Here is a 19,350-nt window from a genome sequence, read left to right as displayed (position 1 = left end):
ACACTGTGCCCATATCCCTCCACACAGTGTTATATTATTATACACCGTGCCCATATCCCCACACACAGTGTTACATTATTATACACCGTGCCCATATCCCTCCACATAGTGTTACATTATTATACACCGTGCCCATATCCCTCCACACAGTGTTACATTATTATACAGTGTGCCCATATCCCTCCACACAGTGTTACATTATTATACAGTGTGCCCATATCCCTCCACACAGTGTTACATTATTACACAGTGTGCCCATATCCCTCCACACAGTGTTACATTATTACACAGTGTGCCCATATCCCTCCACACAGTGTTACATTATTATACACTGTGCCCATATCCCTCCACACAGTGTTACATTATTATACAGTGTGCCCATATCCCTCCATACAATGTTACATTATTATACACCGTGCCAATATCCCTCCACATTGTCTCTGTATTACACCATACTCTATGTACTGCCTCCCTGTGTGTACATTCTCTCTCTGTATTACACAGTGCCGTATATACTGCCTGCCTGTGTACCATTGGTAATTTGAATGAAATACCTGTAAAGTTAATGTTACCAGCTGGTTCTGCAAGTTGTGGTGAAAAGGAGATTGTTTAGATGTCCTCCTGTTTGGCAGTGAATGTGTTAATCTGTCACCAGCCCTCCATTTTCACAACTATAGTGAGTAAAAATGAAAGTGAAAGCTTTACTGAGAGAGAGGAAGTGAAACGAGACTGAAAGAAATCTAAAGAGACATCCCGAGAAGACTTAAAGTGAGAAAGAGACAGACAGAGAGGCAGGCACTCAGAGAGACAGACACGGAAATAGATACAAACAGATTGAGACAAACACAGGTAGATACATTTATTAACACAGTGAGACAGACACAGGTAGATAAAGTTATTAACACAGTGAGACAGACACAGAGAGATAAAGTTATTAACACAGTGAGACAGACACAGAGAGATAAAGTTATTAACACAGTGAGACAGACACAGAGAGATAAAGTTATTAACACAGTGAGACAGACACAGAGAGATAAAGTTATTAACACAGTGAGACAGACTCAGGTAGATAAAGTTATTAACACAGTGAGACAGACACAGAGAGATAAAGTTATTAACACAGTGAGACAGACACAGAGAGATAAAGTTATTAACACAGTGAGACAGACTCAGGTAGATAAAGTTATTAACACAGTGAGACAGACACAGAGAGATAAAGTTATTAACACAGTGAGACAGACACAGAGAGAAACAAACACCAATAGATACACAGAGAGAAAGAGACAGGGATAGAGACAGACAGCATTACAGACAGTTAGACACAGAGAGACAGATACAGCAAGATAAAGAGTTAGACAGCAAAAGAGACAAACACTCTGAGAGAGACAGAGTTAGAGGATAGAAACACATTCAGAGATAGAGAGAGAGACACAGAGAGACAATCCCAGAGTTGCTGATTCTACAGATGACTTCTTGGATTTGGTAAGATTTTGTGTTTTGTGGCGGACTGTATTTTAGATTTTTAAATGTATGTAATAACTATCAATTTCATTGAGGTTTTCTACATTCTGTTTCTAATCTGTATTACAGGAAACCTTCTGGAGGTTCTCAGAAACCTGTAGGAAACCTACCAATGTATTGTCCCCAACACTCTCAACCAGGTCAGTAAATGTATAGCAATAACTATTAACCAGGTCAGTAATCCGATAGCAATAACTATTAATCAGGTCTGTATACTGATAGCAATAACTATTAACCAGGTCTGTAAACCAATAGCAATAACTATTAACCAGGTCAGTAATCCGATAGCAATAACTATTAACCAGGTCTGTATACTGATAGCAATAACTATTAACCAGGTCTGTATACTGATAGCAATAACTATTAACCAGGTCTGTAAACCAATAGCAATAACTATTAACCAGGTCAGTAATCTGATAGCAATAACTATAAACCAGGTCTGTAAACTGATAGCAATAACTATTAACCAGGTCAGTAATCTGATAGCAATAACTATTAACCAGGTCAGTAATCTGATACCAATAACTATTAACCAGGTCTGTGTACTGATAGCAATAACTATTAACCAGGTCTGTAAACCAATAGCAATAACTGTTAACCAGGTCTGTAAACCAATAGCAATAACTATTAACCAGGTCAGTAATCTGATAGCAATAACTATTAACCAGGTCTGTATACTGATAGCAATAACTATTAACCAGGTCAGTAATCTGATAGCAATAACTATTAACGAGGCCTGTAAACCGATAGCAATAACTATTAACCAGGTCAGTAATCTGATACCAATAACTATTAACCAGGTCTGTGTACTGATGGCAATAACTATTAACCAGGTCTGTAAACCAATAGCAATAACTATTAACCAGGTCTGTAAACCAATAGCAATAACTATTAACCAGGTCAGTAATCTGATAGCAATAACTATTAACCAGGTCTGTATACTGATAGCAATAACTATTAACCAGGTATGTAAACCAATAGCAATAACTATTAACCAGGTCTGTATACTGATAGCAATAACTATTAACCAGGTCTGTAAACCAATAGCAATAACTATTAACCAGGTCAGTAATCTGATAGCAATAACTATTAACCAGGTCTGAATACTGGTAGCAATAACTATTAACCAGCTCTGTATACTGATAGCAATAACTATTAACCAGGTCTGAATACTGATAGCAATAACTATTAACCAGGTCAGTAATCTGATAGCAATAACTATTAACCAGGTATTTATACTGATAGCAATAACTATTAACCAGGTCAGTAATCTGATAGCAATAACTATTAACCAGGTATGTATACTGATAGCAATAACTATTAACCAGGTCAGTAATCTGATAGCAATAACTATTAACCAGGTCTGTATACTGATAGCAATAACTATTAACCAGGTCAGTAATCTGATAGCAATAACTATTAACCAGGTCTGTATACTGATAGCAATAACTATTAACCAGGTCAGTAATCTGATAGCAATAACTATTAACCAGGTCTGTAAACTGATAGCAATAACTATTAACCAGGTCAGTAATCTGATAGCAATAACTATTAACCAGGTCTGTAAACTGATAGCAATAACTATTAACCAGGTCAGTAATCTGATAGCAATAACTATTAACCAGGTCTGTAAACTGATAGCAATAACTATTAACCATGTCAGTAATCTTGTAGCAATAACTATTAACCAGGTCTGTATACTGATAGCAATAACAATTAACCATGTCATTAATCTGATAGCAATAACTATTAACCAGGTCTGTAAACTGATAGAAAAAACTATTAACCAGGTCAGTAATCTGATAGCAATAACTATTAACCAGGTCTGTATACTGATAGCAATAACTATTAACAAGGTCAGTAATCTGATAGCAATAACTATTAACCAGGTCTGCATACTGATAGCAAAAACTATTAACCAGGTTAGTAATCTGATAGCCATACCTATTAACCAGGTCTGTAAACCAATAGCAATAACTATAAACCATGTCTGTAATCTGATAGCAATAACTATTAACCAGGTCTGTAAACCGATAGCAAAAACTATTAACCAGGTCAGTAATCTGATAGCAATAACTATTAACCAGGTCTGTAAACCAATAGCAATAACTATAAACCAGGTCTGTAATCTGATAGCAAAAACTTTTAACTAGTGATGTCCCGAACGGTTCGCGGGAGAATAGTTCCTGGCGAACATAGCATGTTCGCATTCGCCACAGATGGCGAACATATGCGATGTTCGGTCCGCCCCTATTCGTCATCATTGAGTAAACTTTGACCCTGTACCTCACAGTCCTCAGACACATTCCAGCCAATCAGCAGCACACCCTCCCTAGCAGACCCTCCCACCTCCTGGACAGCATCCATTTTAGATTCATTCGGAAGCTGCATTAATTTTTTTTTCAATTTGTTATTTATTTATTTATTTTTATTATTTTTTTTCAGTGCATATAAATGTTACAAGCAGATACTACCCCCAGACACTCTGTTTTACTGCAGATACTCCCTCCAGACACTGTGTTACTGCAGATACTCACCCCAGACACTCTGTGTTACTGCAGATACTCCATCCAGACACTCTGTGTTACTGCAAATACTCCCTCCAGACACTGTGTTACTGCAGATACTCCCTCCAGACACTCTGTGTTACTGCAGATACTCCCTCCAGACACTGTGTTACTGCAGATACTCCCTAAAGACACTCTGTGTTACTGCAGATACTCCCTCCAGACACTCTGTGTTACTGCAGATACTCCCTCCAGACACTCTGTGTTACTACAGATACTCCCTCCAGACACTCTGTGTTACTGCAGATACTCCCTCCAGACACTCTGTGTTACTGCAGATACTCCCTCCAGACACCCTGTGTTATTGCAGATACTCCCTCCAGACACTCTGTATTATTGCAGATACTCCTCCCAGACACTGACACAGAGCAGAATAGGGAATGTTCCTCCTACATAGGGTCACTTGGCAGATATAGATTGACACCTATCCTAAGGATCCCTTATACACACTGACACAGAGCAGAATAGGGACTGTTCCCCCTACATAGGGTCACTTGGCAGATATGGATTGACACCTATCCTAAGGATCCCTGATACACACTGACACAGAGCAGAATAGGGACTGTTCCCCCTACATAGGGTCACTTGGCAGATATGGATTGACACCTATCCTAAGGATCCCTGATACACACTGACACAGAGCAGAATAAGGACTGTTCCCCCTACATAGGGTCACTTGGCAGATATGGATTGACACCTGTCCTCAAAACCCCTGATACACACTGACACAGAGCAGAATAGAGACTGTTCACCGTCCACAGAGACCATGATACACACTGACACAGAGCAGAATAGAGACTGATCCTCCTACATAGGGTCACTTGGCAGGTATGGATTGACACCTGTCCTCAAAACCCCTGATACACACTGACACAGAGCAGAATAGGGACTGTACCCCCTACATAGGGTCACTTGGCAGATATGGATTGACACCTGTCCTCAAAACCCCTGATACACACTGACACAGAGCAGAATAGGGACTGTTCCCCCTACATAGGGTCACTTGGCAGATATGGATTGATACCTGTCCTCAAAACCCCTGATACACACTGAAACAGAGCAGAATAGGGACTGTTCCCCCTACATAGGGTCCACAGATATGGATTGACACCTGTCCTACACACTGGGGGGGGGACACCTACTGTCCTACTGTCCTCCCCCTGACCCACCCCTGCGCGGTGGGTGGGGGCCATAAATCACAATGGGGGGACCTACTGTCCTCCCCCCACCCGTGAGCGTTGGGAGGGGGCCATAAAAATAATGAGGGGGGATTTTATTTAGGGCCCCCACCCACCCCTGAGTGGTGGGTGGGGGCCCTAAATAAAAATCCCCCCCCAATCAAAGGTGACTAGGGGTCCCCAAGCCCCTAGTCACCCACCCCTCCACCCCAAAAGATGGAGGTCTTCTCTCGGATGGGTTTTCCTAGAGAGATAGTCTCGGCTAGGGCACTCAGTTTACCGCAGAGGTCATCTAACAACTTTGGAAACTGTGTGGCATCAAGTCAAGTATTAGTTCTCCCTACCACCCCAGACCAATGGACTATGTGAAGGTTCAATGGCACCTTAAAACAGATGCTCTGGACTTTCACAGACACGCGTCGGGACTGGGAGAGATTCCTGCATCACCTCCTATTTGCTTACAGGGAAGGGCCGCAGGAATCTACAGGATTCTCCCCATTCGAACTATTGTTCGGATGGCGAGTCTGAGGTCCCCTCAATTTAATCTGGGAACACTGGGAGGGGACAGTAGGTGAGGATGGTGTGAAGAAACTAATTGTAACGAACGCTGGTATGAGTGATTATAGCTCGCAGTTCGGGTGTTGATATAAACAATTCTCCAAACCAATTACAGCTTTCAAGTATATTCTCCCAGCACAGTAGACAGGTACCCAAACATCATTCGAAACTAGATGAAGGGTATAACATGACTGATTTATTCAGGCTAACCACCTGGCGTTTATGCAGTGAACAATGTACAGGGTTTCAGTTGACATATTACAGGTGTCAGGATCGGGTCAGGGATCCAACACGCAGAGTACAAAGAGTAGCAGATACGTATACCGGTCCTTAGAATGGCCGGACTTAACGTATAACTACGATAGAATGGTCAGAGACAAGCCGAGGTCGAGGGAACGAGAAGACAGGTAAGCGAGAGACAAGCCGGGTCAAGGATAACAGAAAGACAGGAGAGTAAATACCAAAGCCGGATCAGAACCAAAAGGCAAGAGAATAACAAAGCACTGTGTGACTAGGCGGACTAGAACCACGACAGGGCAATGAGTAAATGAGAGAGCCACTGTTAAGTATCCTGGCTAGGAGGAGAAGACACGCCTCCGGCGAGTCCTGATTCGACTCCCGAGATTTGAGTGACAGGACGTTCCGGGTTGGCGTCATGACGTCGACCTCCGGTCCTCCTGCTATAAAAGGAAGTGACTCCCTCGCGGCCGGCGTTAGCAAGACCGAGTGAACCGCGAGGGGCCGAGGAGACATACCGTCCGGACGGATAAACTTCTAAGTCTCTACCTCTCTCAGAGGTAGAGGTTTCAGGTACCCTGACAGTACCCCCCCTCTCAGATACGCCCACCGGGCGGAAGGAGCCGGGGCGAGATGGGAAGCGGGAGTGAAATGCCCTGCGAAGGCGAGGAGCATGAACATCCTCTTGTGGTACCCAACTCCTCTCCTCAGGACCATAACCCTTCCAGTCAACCAAATATTGTACTCTCCCCCGGGAGACACGAGAATCAATAATGGAGTTAACCTCATACTCCTCCTGACCCTCCACCTGAACAGGGCGCGGAGGGGCGATTGTGGAGGAGAATCTGTTACAGATTAGAGGTTTCAGCAATGACACGTGAAAGGAGTTCGGGATGCGTAAAGTAGCTGGGAGAGCCAGACGATACGCCACTGGGTTAATTCGAGTCAAGATCCTGTAGGGGCCAATATAGCGAGGAGCGAAATTTCATGGAAGGAACTTTAAGGCGAATATTCCTAGTACTCAACCAAACTCTATCACCTGGAACAAAATTCGGAGCCGCCCTTCTACGTTTGTCAGCATGTTTCTTAACCAGCATAGAATTGTGTAGAAGAATCTGTCGAGTCTGATCCCACAACTTCCTCAAATTGGCCACATGGACATCAACCGACGGCACTCCTTGGGAAGGAGAAACCGAGGGAAGAATAGATGGATGAAAGCCATAGTTCATGAAGAAGGGGCTTGAATGCGTAGAGTCACAAACGAGATTGTTGTGCGCAAACTCCGCCCAAGGAATCAAACCGACCCAATCGTCCTGGTGTTCGGAAACAAAGCAACGTAAGTATTGCTCAATCTTCTGGTTGGTTCGTTCGGCAGCTCCGTTAGACTGAGGATGATAGGCGGACGAAAAATTCAATTTGATGCCTAATTGAGAACAGAACGATCTCCAAAAACGTGAAACAAATTGGGAGCCTCTATCAGAAGTGATCTCCGAAGGAATCCCATGCAAGCGAAAAATCTCTTTAGCAAAGATCTCCGCCAATTCAGGAGAAGTCGGGAGTTTAGGCAAAGGTACGAAATGTGCCATCTTGGTAAACCTATCGACTACGGTGAGGATAACAGTGTGCCTTTTAGAAACAGGCAAATCCACAATAAAGTCCATTGCCACACAGGACCAAGGTTTGTCAGGAATTTCCAGAGGTTGTAGAAGGCCACAAGGAAGCGAATGCGGTAGTTTAGTTTTAGTACAGACCTCACAAACTCCGATAAAATCCTTAATATCCTTCCGTAACGAAGGCCACCAGAAATCCTTGGAGATCAAAGAATACGTCTTGCGAACACCCGGATGACCAGCCACCTTACTCTCTTGAAGACACTGTAAGAGCTCCAATTGGAGTTCAGGAGGAACGAAATGTCTGGAAGCCGGAGTCAGTCTGGGTGCCAGATGCTGCAAGCTCCTTATCTGATCAAGTAGCGGAGAATGGACTTTGAGAGTAGTGTTAGCGATAATGTTACACTTGGGTACTACAGAGGACAAAACCGGCTCAGATACGGCAGCAGGTTCATATTGGCGAGATAAGGCATCGGCTTTAGAATTCTTAGAACCTGGCCTATATGTGAGTACGTAGTTGAAGTGAGTGAGAAATATGGACCAACGAGCCTGTCTAGATGATAGTCGTTTAGCCTCTCCAATATAGGATAAGTTTTTATGAGCTGTCAAAATAGTAACAGGATGCAAAGTACCCTCCAATAAATGTCTCCACTCCTTCAAGGCCATTATAACCGCTAGTAGTTCCCTGTCACCAATGTCATATCTGCTTTCAGTACCTGACAATTTTTTGGAAAAGTATCCACAAGGATGTAATGGTTTATCTACACCCAACCTTTGGGACAGAACAGCACCTATACCTGTCTCAGAAGCGTCAACTTCGAGTAGGAAAGGTAGTGTAGTATCAGGGTGAACTAAAATTGGTGCGGAAGCAAACAGCTCCTTGAGTGTCCTAAAAGCCAGAAGTGCTTCAGTAGACCAATTCTTAGTATCAGCCCCTTGTTTGGTCATATTGGTGATGGGAGCAATGATAGAGGAGTATTCCTTAATGAAACGTCTGTAGTAATTGGAGAACCCAATAAATCTCTGGATAGCCTTGAGACCCTTAGGTAAAGGCCAATCTAATATGGATTGGAGCTTCTCCGGATCCATTTCAAACCCCTCCCCAGAAATCACATAACCAAGAAAGGTAGTTTGGGATTGGTCAAAGCTGCATTTCTCTAGTTTGCAGTATAAGCCATGCTGAAGAAGTTTGTGTAAAACCCTTCTGACTTGTCCGTGGTGAGTTTCAATATCCCTGGAATGTATAAGTATATCATCAAGGTATACAATCACACAGTCATCTTGAAACTCCCTAAGAACCTCATTAATAAGGTCCTGAAATACCGCCGGGGCATTGCAGAGACCAAAAGGCATTACAGTATACTCATAGTGCCCATATCGAGTATTGAATGCAGTTTTCCACTCGTCTCCGTCGTGAATTCTCACCAAATTATAAGCACCTCTAAGGTCTAACTTAGTGAAAATCTTAGAACTTTTTAATCGATCAAAAAGCTCGGTGATCAAGGGAATCGGATATACATTTCTGATGGTTATCTTGTTAAGACCTCGGTAGTCAATGCAGGGTCTTAAAGAACCATCCTTCTTTTTAACAAAAAAAAATCCAGCCCCAGCAGGAGAGGAGGATCTTCTAATGAACCCCTTGTCTAGGTTTTCACGAATATACTCCTCTAGAACTAAGTTTTCATTCGTAGACAAAGGGTATACATGACCCCTGGGGGGCATGGTACCAGAAAGTAAATTAATTTTGCAATCAAAAGGCCTATGTGGTGGTAAGGTATCAGCCTTTCCTTTGTCAAATACTGCCTTTAAATCTTGATACAAGGACGGTATCTGTACTTTGGTAGAGTCGGTAGCGTTATTAAGTGAGTTGACACTACAAAGAGGTGACACTTTCTTTAAACAATTCTCTTGACAATCCTGACCCCACGAAACTATTTCCCCTGATCTCCAATCTATAACGGGGTTATGTCTCTTAAGCCAGGAGTATCCCAGGACTATGGGAACAGAAGGAGATGAAATGAGTAGTAGGGATATTTCCTCCTTGTGTAGAATACCAGTAGTTAAGTAAAGAGGTGTGGTCTCCCGGAAAATCACAGGCTCAACTAAAGGTCTACCATCAATGGCTTCAACAGCCAAGGGTGTCTTCCTTAACTGGGATGGGATAGTGTGTTTGGTGAGAAACTTTTGGTCGATAAAACTCTCAGCAGCGCCGGAGTCTATCAATGCCATAGTCTCTAAAGTTCCCTTCTCCCAAGTTAAAGAGACCGGTAATAGGAGTCTATGTTCTTTGTAGTTATGAGTAGAGGACAAAATCGAAACACCCAAGGTCTGTCCTCTAGAGAAACTTAGGTGCGAGCGTTTCCCGGACGACTGGGACAGCTCAAACGTACATGACCTCTGGCCCCACAATACATACACAGTCCCTCCCTTCTCCTGTACTGTCTCTCCTCCTCTGAGAGACGAGTAAGGCCTAACTGCATAGGTTCTGAAACCTGTGGATTTTTGGTTTCAGAAATTTGAAATGATGGTGCTAGTCTAAAGGAAGATTTACCGGTTCTATCTCGAGTATTCTGTCTCTCCCTTAGACGTTCGTCAATACGAGAGATAAAGGAAATTAAGTCCTCCAGGTTCTCGGGAAGCTCTCTTGTCGCTACCTCATCAAGTATTACATCAGATAATCCATTTAAGAATACGTCTATATAGGCCTGTTCATTCCATTTTACCTCTGCCGCCAAAGACCTGAACTCTAGTGCGTAATCCACAAGTGTTTGGTTGTCTTGTCTAAGGCGCAACAGTAATCTGGCTGCATTGACCCTCCTGCCAGGGGGATCAAAAGTTCTTTTAAAAGCAGCTACAAAGGCATTATAGTTATAGACTAATGGATTATCATTCTCCCACAACGGATTAGCCCATCTCAGAGCTTTCTCAATGAGTAAGGTAATAATAAATCCCACTTTTGCCCTATCAGTAGGGTATGAACGAGGCTGTAGCTCGAAATGAATACTGATCTGGTTCAAAAAGCCACGACACCTCTCAGGAGAACCAGCATAACGTACAGGTGGGGTAACTCGGGAAGAAGCACCTACAGTAGCTACCTCTAGCCCTGAACCCACAGAAGAAGCAGACATATTACGCATCTCCTCAGGTGGATTAATAGGACGAGACAGCAGCGCCTGTAGTGCTAGAGCCATCTGATCCATCCTATGATCCATGGCGTCAAACCTAGGATCAGGAGAACCAAGCTGACAATTTGTACCTGCAGGATCCATGGCCCTGTCGTAATGTCAGGATCGGGTCAGGGATCCAACACGCAGAGTACAAAGTGTAGCAGATACGTATACCGGTCCTTAGAATGGCCGGACTTAACGTATAACTACGATAGAATGGTCAGAGACAAGCCGAGGTCGAGGGAACGAGAAGACAGGTAAGCGAGAGACAAACCGGGTCAAGGATAACAGAAAGACAGGAGAGTAAATACCAAAGCCGGATCAGAACCAAAAGGCAAGAGAATAACAAAGCACTGTGTGACTAGGCGGACTAGAACCACGACAGGGCAATGAGTAAATGAGAGAGCCACTGTTAAGTATCCTGGCTAGGAGGAGAAGACACGCCTCCGGCGAGTCCTGATTCGTCTCCCGAGATTTGAGTGACAGGACGTTCCGGGTTGGCGTCATGACGTCGACCTCCGGTCCTCCTGCTATAAAAGGAAGTGACTCCCTCGCGGCCGGCGTTAGCAAGACCGAGTGAACCGCGAGGGGCCGAGGAGACATGCCGTCCGGACGGATAAACTTCTAAGTCTCTACCTCTCTCAGAGGTAGAGGTTTCAGGTACCCTGACAACAGGGGCATTCCCCACTGGGACACAATACATTCTGCTAATCCATTGGCTCTCAGGTTCAAGACACTCCTACATGCAGTAATATCATATTCCCCTGTTCTGGGGAGATAATTGAGTCAAGCAATTTACTAAACTCAATTATCTCCCAACACAAAAAAATATACATTTTCGTAAAACTTAGAAAATACCCCAAAGTACCTGGGATCCCCATAAAAGACATATCCCCTGATAGCCCCGATCTGGGGGACCAACATATTTAAAAATCACCCAGATCGGTTCAGGGGTTCAAAAGTTACATGGAGGTCTTAATTTGACCGACCGCAAACGAGACTCCTTCCCAGATGTAGTTCCATGAAATTAGGCTGTGCGGTCGATCTATTTCGAATGGTTCCCCTGGCTCATGGGAGCGATTGTTCCCCTGGTTTGTGGGAACAAATCTACCGAATAGCGCTCTCTTGGCTAGTCTATGGAAGGAAGCAGGCGTTCATATAGTTTGACTGGCGTTCGGGAAGTCGAGTGTCCGATTTTAGCTCCAGACACTCTACAACCAAGTACTGCTGCCTCCTTTCGTGCGAACAAGATGGACGCCATTTTCTCTCGCACATGACATTCGACTATACGAACGGCAGCCAACCAGAGAGAGCACTAAATTGGCGGTTTGCTGTGAAGTAAATGAGCAAGGTGGTGATCAGTGTTTGGTAGTTTTATCAGGAAAAAACAAAAGTAACAAAATCCTATTGTTAGTTTCTTCACAGATGGTACCCCTATCATACCATCGTGCCTGAGAGATAATTACCTGAGCACACAAACGTATAATTAAATTATCTATCAGTTACAAAACATACAATTTAACATACCCCCAAAACACATGAAAACCCCAAGCAGTGCCTTTCTAAGTGGGGTAGAACTGAACGCAGGTGATGATGAAAGTCTAGCGGTGTTCTGGAGTTTGTGTCCGATTTTAGTTCCATGAGATTTATGCCCAAACACTGCTGCCTGCGTTCGCGGGAACAAGATGACCACCACCTCGTGGTCATTCATACAAAATGTGGCCACCCAGACAAACACTTAGAACACTGTGGTGGAAATTGCTGCAAAGTATCAATTGCGCTTAAGAAGCACCTGGGTGGTCTCTGGTTCGAGTAGTTGTTTGGTTCCCGGACACTATAAGCCAAATTGCACAAACCAAGCCTTTTTTCAGTGTATTTTGCATGGCCCATAATGCTGGTGCAGGAGGCTGGCTGGCAGGCTCCTCCAGGAGCCAGTGACGAGGTTAGGTTCGTCACAATAATTTTTGTGGGGTTTTCATGTGTTTTGAAGGTACTTTTGGTGTGTTTGTAAATTGTATGTTTCTCTGTGCCTGGAGATAATTGAGTTTGTACAGTTCCTGACTCAATTATCACCAGGCACAGGGGAGGGATTAAAAAGCATAAAAAGCAGGCCATTGAGCTACACAGATCATCTTACCCCTTCATGAAGTCTAGGTTCATGTTTGGGGGATTGGGAGCCATATTCACTCTTATAATCACTACTGCGCTTTGGACTTGGGAGGTTCTTCATGGATGTACTCAGCTGGAGTACTGGGATCCATGACAGGGGGCAATGACTTTAACCCCTTAAGGACAAAACTTCTGTAATAATAGGGAATAAAGACATGTCACACATGTCATGTGTACTTAAGGGGTTAAATATCGTAACATCTTTGTTTCTTCTGTGTCTTTTTCCAGTCGATTGGAATAATTATTTTATGTATATTTCTTGGGTTAGTGGCTCATTAATATACGTCTATATTAATGAAAAGTACCAATACGCAATCTGACTTACGGTTTCTTCAGGTTTATTATTATATATTATTTACTTGAAAATATTATGTAAATATATAGAACAATAATAAATGGATAAAATAAAATATTTAGAAAGTGTTGATCCATTAGAAAATGCAAAACAATCAGAAAGATCTACCTGCTCAGCTACAGTCATGTATTTGTAGACAACAAAATCAAGATAATAGATAAGATAATAGATCAAGATAATAACTGTGTATCACTATCATATTCCTAATACAGACACATATAGCAAAGTATTTTTTTATTCTCAATACCTGGTATTACTTAAGTACTAATACATGTATTACTATAATATCCCGTCCACTTATATTTCCATGAATCATGTTTTTTAGTGAACGTAAACTCTTTAGTTCATTTGTATTCATGAATTACATTCCTATACCATTAATCCCACCTAGTGATGATTGTATCAGTACTTTACAATCGTAGTATTTAATTTGTATATTCAGTAGGCTCTCACTGTCTGAAATATACCAACACTACTTATAAGACTCATAAGAGTTTGCAAACCTTCAAAGGATGTTTTATCAACCATGAAGTTCTATATTACTACTTCAAATAATGTTCATGTTGACAATACTTATTGTTCTAGAAATTCTCCACCTAGGAATCTTCCGATCACATCTATTTGTTTACATCATTATCGTTCCCACTAACATCCCACCTTATTGTAACATTCAATAGAGAACGGTTCACTTTAAAATAACTTAGTGAATTTAAATTATTCTTTCCATCATCGCTCTCTTCATTAGACCTTAGTTGTGATGACGTATTAATGCAATACATCTTAACATAGAAGTAGGATTGTCCTAATGCTACCTAAACATTTGTTCTGACCAGTCCGTATTCCTTAGTACACTTCAACGGACTAAAATAAAATAAACATTGGGTCATACTACCCAGAAACTCTTATCCATAGTCCATGTCTTACAAACTCAGGGTAATTAACAAATAACATATTTTTTGGATATTGTCATATCCAGAAACCTATTCTCCCTAGTCCATACCTTTATAGACTTAGGTTAAATATAATTGAGTACTATACTCTTAACTCAACTTCAATTCAATTCCTCTTGGATCTCTGAACTCTTATATCCAAGGCATTCTTAATGTATACCATGACTTCATATTAATCAATATAAATTATCCTTCCTTAGCTTTCTTCCTTTAGTTACCATTGTTTGTTTTACTTCACCTCGATATTAACAAATTACTAATTCTTGTGACTCTATGAAATACTATTAACCTCACTCTTTGTAGTATTAAGTAACCATGATCCTTATTTTATTTGACTTCATATTTCATCTACCTCCGATACTTCTCATCCTATGTACAGGTCATAATGTAATAGTTCTCTTCATAATACTATCCTTTTGTAATTTTACTCCATACCTTACACATTTATAAATACTCTCTCTTGGTATCAATATACTCATAAATAACTTTTCATTGTCGGTTTTCTTTGTTAATATTTAGGAATTGATACGTATGTTAGTGTTAATAATTTATTTCTTTTTAAGTCTGTTAATCTTCTGTATCGAATTAACTCTGTAGAATCTTCCATCACAGTTTGCAGATCAGATGAAAAGTCTCTTTCCAACAGTCGATGTCCAGGTGTCTAAAGGAATGCTTTCCTAATTTACTGCCACGAGGATCTGTCACGCTTTACCTACATTAAAACAAAAAAACAAAAAACATGTCCAGCATCAATACAATGGCTTACATCCTTTGCAGATAAATCTTATTATACAGTTTAACATTGAATTACATTGACTACACAACATTCTCATTTCTTCTAATGAGATCTACCATCTAGTGGTCATTGCTTTTGTGTCAGGTGATGTTGTATAATCTTCAACTTTCCTTTATATCAAAATAGCTTTCTACACATTTCAATTGTCTTTACAAACCATACCCCACTTTTAAACTGTTTATTAATCTGGAGGTATAACCTTGTCATATGTCAGATGTTACAGACAAACATTGTTTCACACTATACTTTAGCAATAGTAGCCATCTTGTCTTAACACTGGCACAATTTTGTCACATGAAACAAACTACAAAAAATAAATAAAAATGCATATGGTTTCCTACATCAAATCTATCTGCAAATCTAGGTTTTATCCTATCAGACTTTTCTCATATATAGTCAAAACATATCTATGTCCAGGCTTTGCAAAATATAGTAATCCATTATCAGTCATTGTGGCAGAACCAACCTCGCCACTGGTGGAGCCTGGTCGCCCGACTCCTGCCGCTGGACTATGGCCCCATGTTTAACACTGTTCTTTTTCCCTGCAGAAAGGCTGGTTTGTGCCTTTCTGTGGACTGTTAAAGTCACGAACACCGCTGAGCCGCCGACCTCCCTTCTCCTACCTGCAGTCAATTATCCAAACACCGGTCCATTCGGTACTTTACTGTTTAAATCATGCTACCCCAGATAGCTATGCCATGGAGCCCAGCCGTATACTGAAAGACTGTATGAAAGACTTTGGCTCCATGGCGATTGAACTGTATGTATGTGATCTGAGCGCCATTCGGTAATAATGTGCGTTCAGATCTAAGCTATCTGGGGATAGGTAGAATGTGTATGTTCTATGTGATAAATGTAACAGTATGTATTTTTATGTATTTTATTGTCCTTTGTCTGCCATGTGGTTAATGGAGTTTTGCCTCTGTCCCTGGAGATAATTTGATTACTTCCTAATTATCTCCAGGACAGAGAGGAGGGATTGTGATGCATTGTGGGATTGTAAGCTTGTGATTGGTCAATGTCCAATATGTTTCCCAGTCTTCCATCTGTTCCCCAAGGGGAGTGTCCACCAGGTGGGAGACCTGCATAAAAGCCGGGCAGGTAGCCCCAGTAAATCAGTTCTGCTTGACCCTCAAACAAAGTATCGTCTCGTTCTTGGGGGGAATTGGATTGTATGCTGATTGCCAGGAGTGTAAACTGATTGTATGCTTTTCCTGTTCGGCTGTTTTCAGTGTTCGTGTGTTTCTTGTTCGGGAGTTGGAGGATTCGTGTAATTTGCAGTTCGGGAGATTGGTGCTTGCAGTAGCTGCCTGTGCATCTGAAAGGGGAATATCGCCTAAATGGTTTTAACCTCTTGTGTGCAAAACGGTCCGTTACAGTCATGATATTAAAATCTCATTCTCATGAATTAAATCGAAGATTTTAAATAAACCCCAGAAGTAACAAGGAATACATCCATTGTTTTCCCTTCTGTAAAATTATTGGAGTTACTGTATGATCGCGTACACCCAACATACATTGCATGTTCCTATCAATTGCTACATTAGTGTTTTTCATTCTGAGACACTTGCAACCTTGATGTACATATTCCTTTTAATTAACCTAATACTTTCCTATAACACACTGTCATGATCTTGAGCAGGTCAGATAGGAGACTTATGCCCGGGTTGACTTCAGATACTTTATTAGTGATTTTAGACAGATTATGAAACTTGAGGAAAAAAACAGAATTTAGGTAATATGCCACAAAACGGGATACTTGCAAATAATAAAGAATGCCTGTAATTTCCAGGTAGGGTTGTTACAGAGGCAGGCTGGTTACAGAGGCAGGCTGGTTAGAAGTATACGTAAGGGTGGAGCAGGTTTGAAGGTAAGTCAGGAGCAAGTTGGTATGGAGCAGGTTTGAAGGTAAGTCTGAAGCAGGTTGGTGGTATGGAGCAGGTTTTAAGGTAAGTCTGAAGCAGGTTGGTGGTATGGAGCAGGTTTTAAGGTAAGTCTGAAGCAGGTTGGTGATATGGAGCAGGTTTGAAGGTAAGTCTGAAGCAGGTTGGTGATATGGAGCAGGTTTGAAGGTAAGTCTGAAGCAGGTTGGTGGTGTGGAGGAGGTTTGAAGGTAAGTCTGAAGCAGGTTGGTGGTATGGAGCAGGTTTTAAGGTAAGTCTGAAGCAGGTTGGTGATATGGAGCAGGTTTGAAGGTAAGTCTGAAGCAGGTTGGTGATATGGAGCAGGTTTGAAGGTAAGTCTGAAGCAGGTTGGTGGTGTGGAGGAGGTTTGAAGGTAAGTCTGAAGCAGGTTGGTGATGTGGAGGAGGTTTGAAGGTAAGTCTGAAGCAGGTTGGTATGGAGCAGGTTTGAAGGTAAGTCTGAAGCAGGTTGGTGGTATGGAGCAGGTTTGAAGGTAAGTCTGAAGCAGGTTGGTGGTATGGAGCAGGTTTGAAGGTAAGTCTGAAGCAGGTTGGTGGTATGGAGCAGGTTTGAAGGTAAGTCTGAAGCAGGTTCACATGAGCCTGGATATGAAGTGTTTCAGGTAAATCACCAACTTCAATGTAAAGGCCATGAGGTTAGTTGGGTGTAGCCTTTTGTAGCTGAAGTAATCAAAGATAAGCAGGTGAGTATTTGTAACTAGAGGCAAATGAGGCCACTAGTGGTAGAAATTAATCATAGCAGGAACTTGTTTTAAAGGAACATAAATAAAAGGAAGATAAAACATAGTTGTCAGGATTCAATACTGACACACACATAAAAAACAATGAAAAAACAGTAAAAACTAACAATTCAATAAAACAACAAACTAACATAGATCTCTATTCTTGTGCTGTTTTTAACTCTGTAATCAGCCTGTGTACATCTGTTGGCACACACATATCCATGCTCATTCTCTAAACTGATCATGTCTCTTGAAGTTTCCGAGTCTTATAACTCTCTGTGTTACACTGCATTGCTTGTTTGTCTCCTAATTTCAATTTAGCTAAAATTTCTCGTATTTGTCTGATTATCAGTTTACAAGGAAAGGCCTTTATTGATTTATCACTACATGTATTTTCTCTGTCAAAATGATCAATCCTCAAATTTAATTTCTCATTTGCTTTTGATTTGATATCTCGGATAAAATATCTGCAAGACCTTAAATAATGTTGTTTATTGCACCAAAAACAAATAACTTTAGGAGTTTTATTCTGCCTTTCACTGTTAACTCTGCAGTTTTTAGTTATTATTATTATTATTATATTATTTATAGAGCGCCGTCAAATTCCGCAGCGCTGTACAATGGGTGGACGAACAGACATGTAGTTGTAACCAGATAAGTTGGACACACAGGAACAGAGGGGTTGAGGGCCCTGCTCAATGAGCTTACATGCTAGAGGGAGTGGGGTATAGTGACACAAAAGGTAAGGATAGTATTAGACTAGTGACAGTTGCAGAAGAGGAATCAGTCAGGAGCTATTAAGAGTTTACTTGATACGCTTTTATGAAGAAGTGAGTTTTTAATGAATTTTTGAAGGAGTGGAGACTGGGTGAGCATCTAACGGAGGAGGGAAGCGAGTTCCACAGGAACGGTGCAGCACTCGAGAAATCTTGAAGGCGAGCATCAGAGGTGGGAGTACGGACAGAAGATAGACGTAAGTCTTCAGCAGATCGTATGGGCCTAGACGGGACATACTTGTGTATAAGGGAGGAGCATTATGTAGAGATTTGAAAGCAAGAACCAGAATTTTAAATTGAGCCCTATATTTTATAGGAAGCCAATGTAGGGACTGACAGAAGGGTGAGACATGTTGAGAAAATTGGGAGGGGCTCAGCTGTCTGTATCACTTCTTCACAAGAAGGAAGAGGCTTCTTTCTCTGCCTAATTCCACATCCATTTTAACCCCTTCATTTCTGGACTCCCTCCATATGTTATCTAAGAACAAAGCAACTTCTCTCAAAGTTCTTTTCTTTTGCTCTCATAATTGTAATTGGATCTAGAGTTTTAATTTTTTTTTAACAAATTCATTAATTCATTAATTAGCAAACAGTCTATATGCACTTTCAAGTTTGAAAAGAAAACAAAAAATATCCTCATCATTGTCTGGTTTCAGTTTTTCCAACATTTTCAATGTCTGCAAAATCATTCCCTGTTAATTTTATTAACTGCGTTAATCTGTCTTGTCCATTCTCATAAATTATTTCATCATTGTCCTGAAATCTTACGGGCGCGGTCAACCTACATGCCATATGAGTCGGCAGCCATATTTTAAATAGT

This window comes from Pelobates fuscus, chromosome 8 (genome assembly GCF_036172605.1).
Source record: "Pelobates fuscus isolate aPelFus1 chromosome 8, aPelFus1.pri, whole genome shotgun sequence".
Lineage (NCBI taxonomy): Eukaryota > Metazoa > Chordata > Amphibia > Anura > Pelobatidae > Pelobates > Pelobates fuscus.
Note: the sequence above shows the minus strand (reverse complement) of the source record.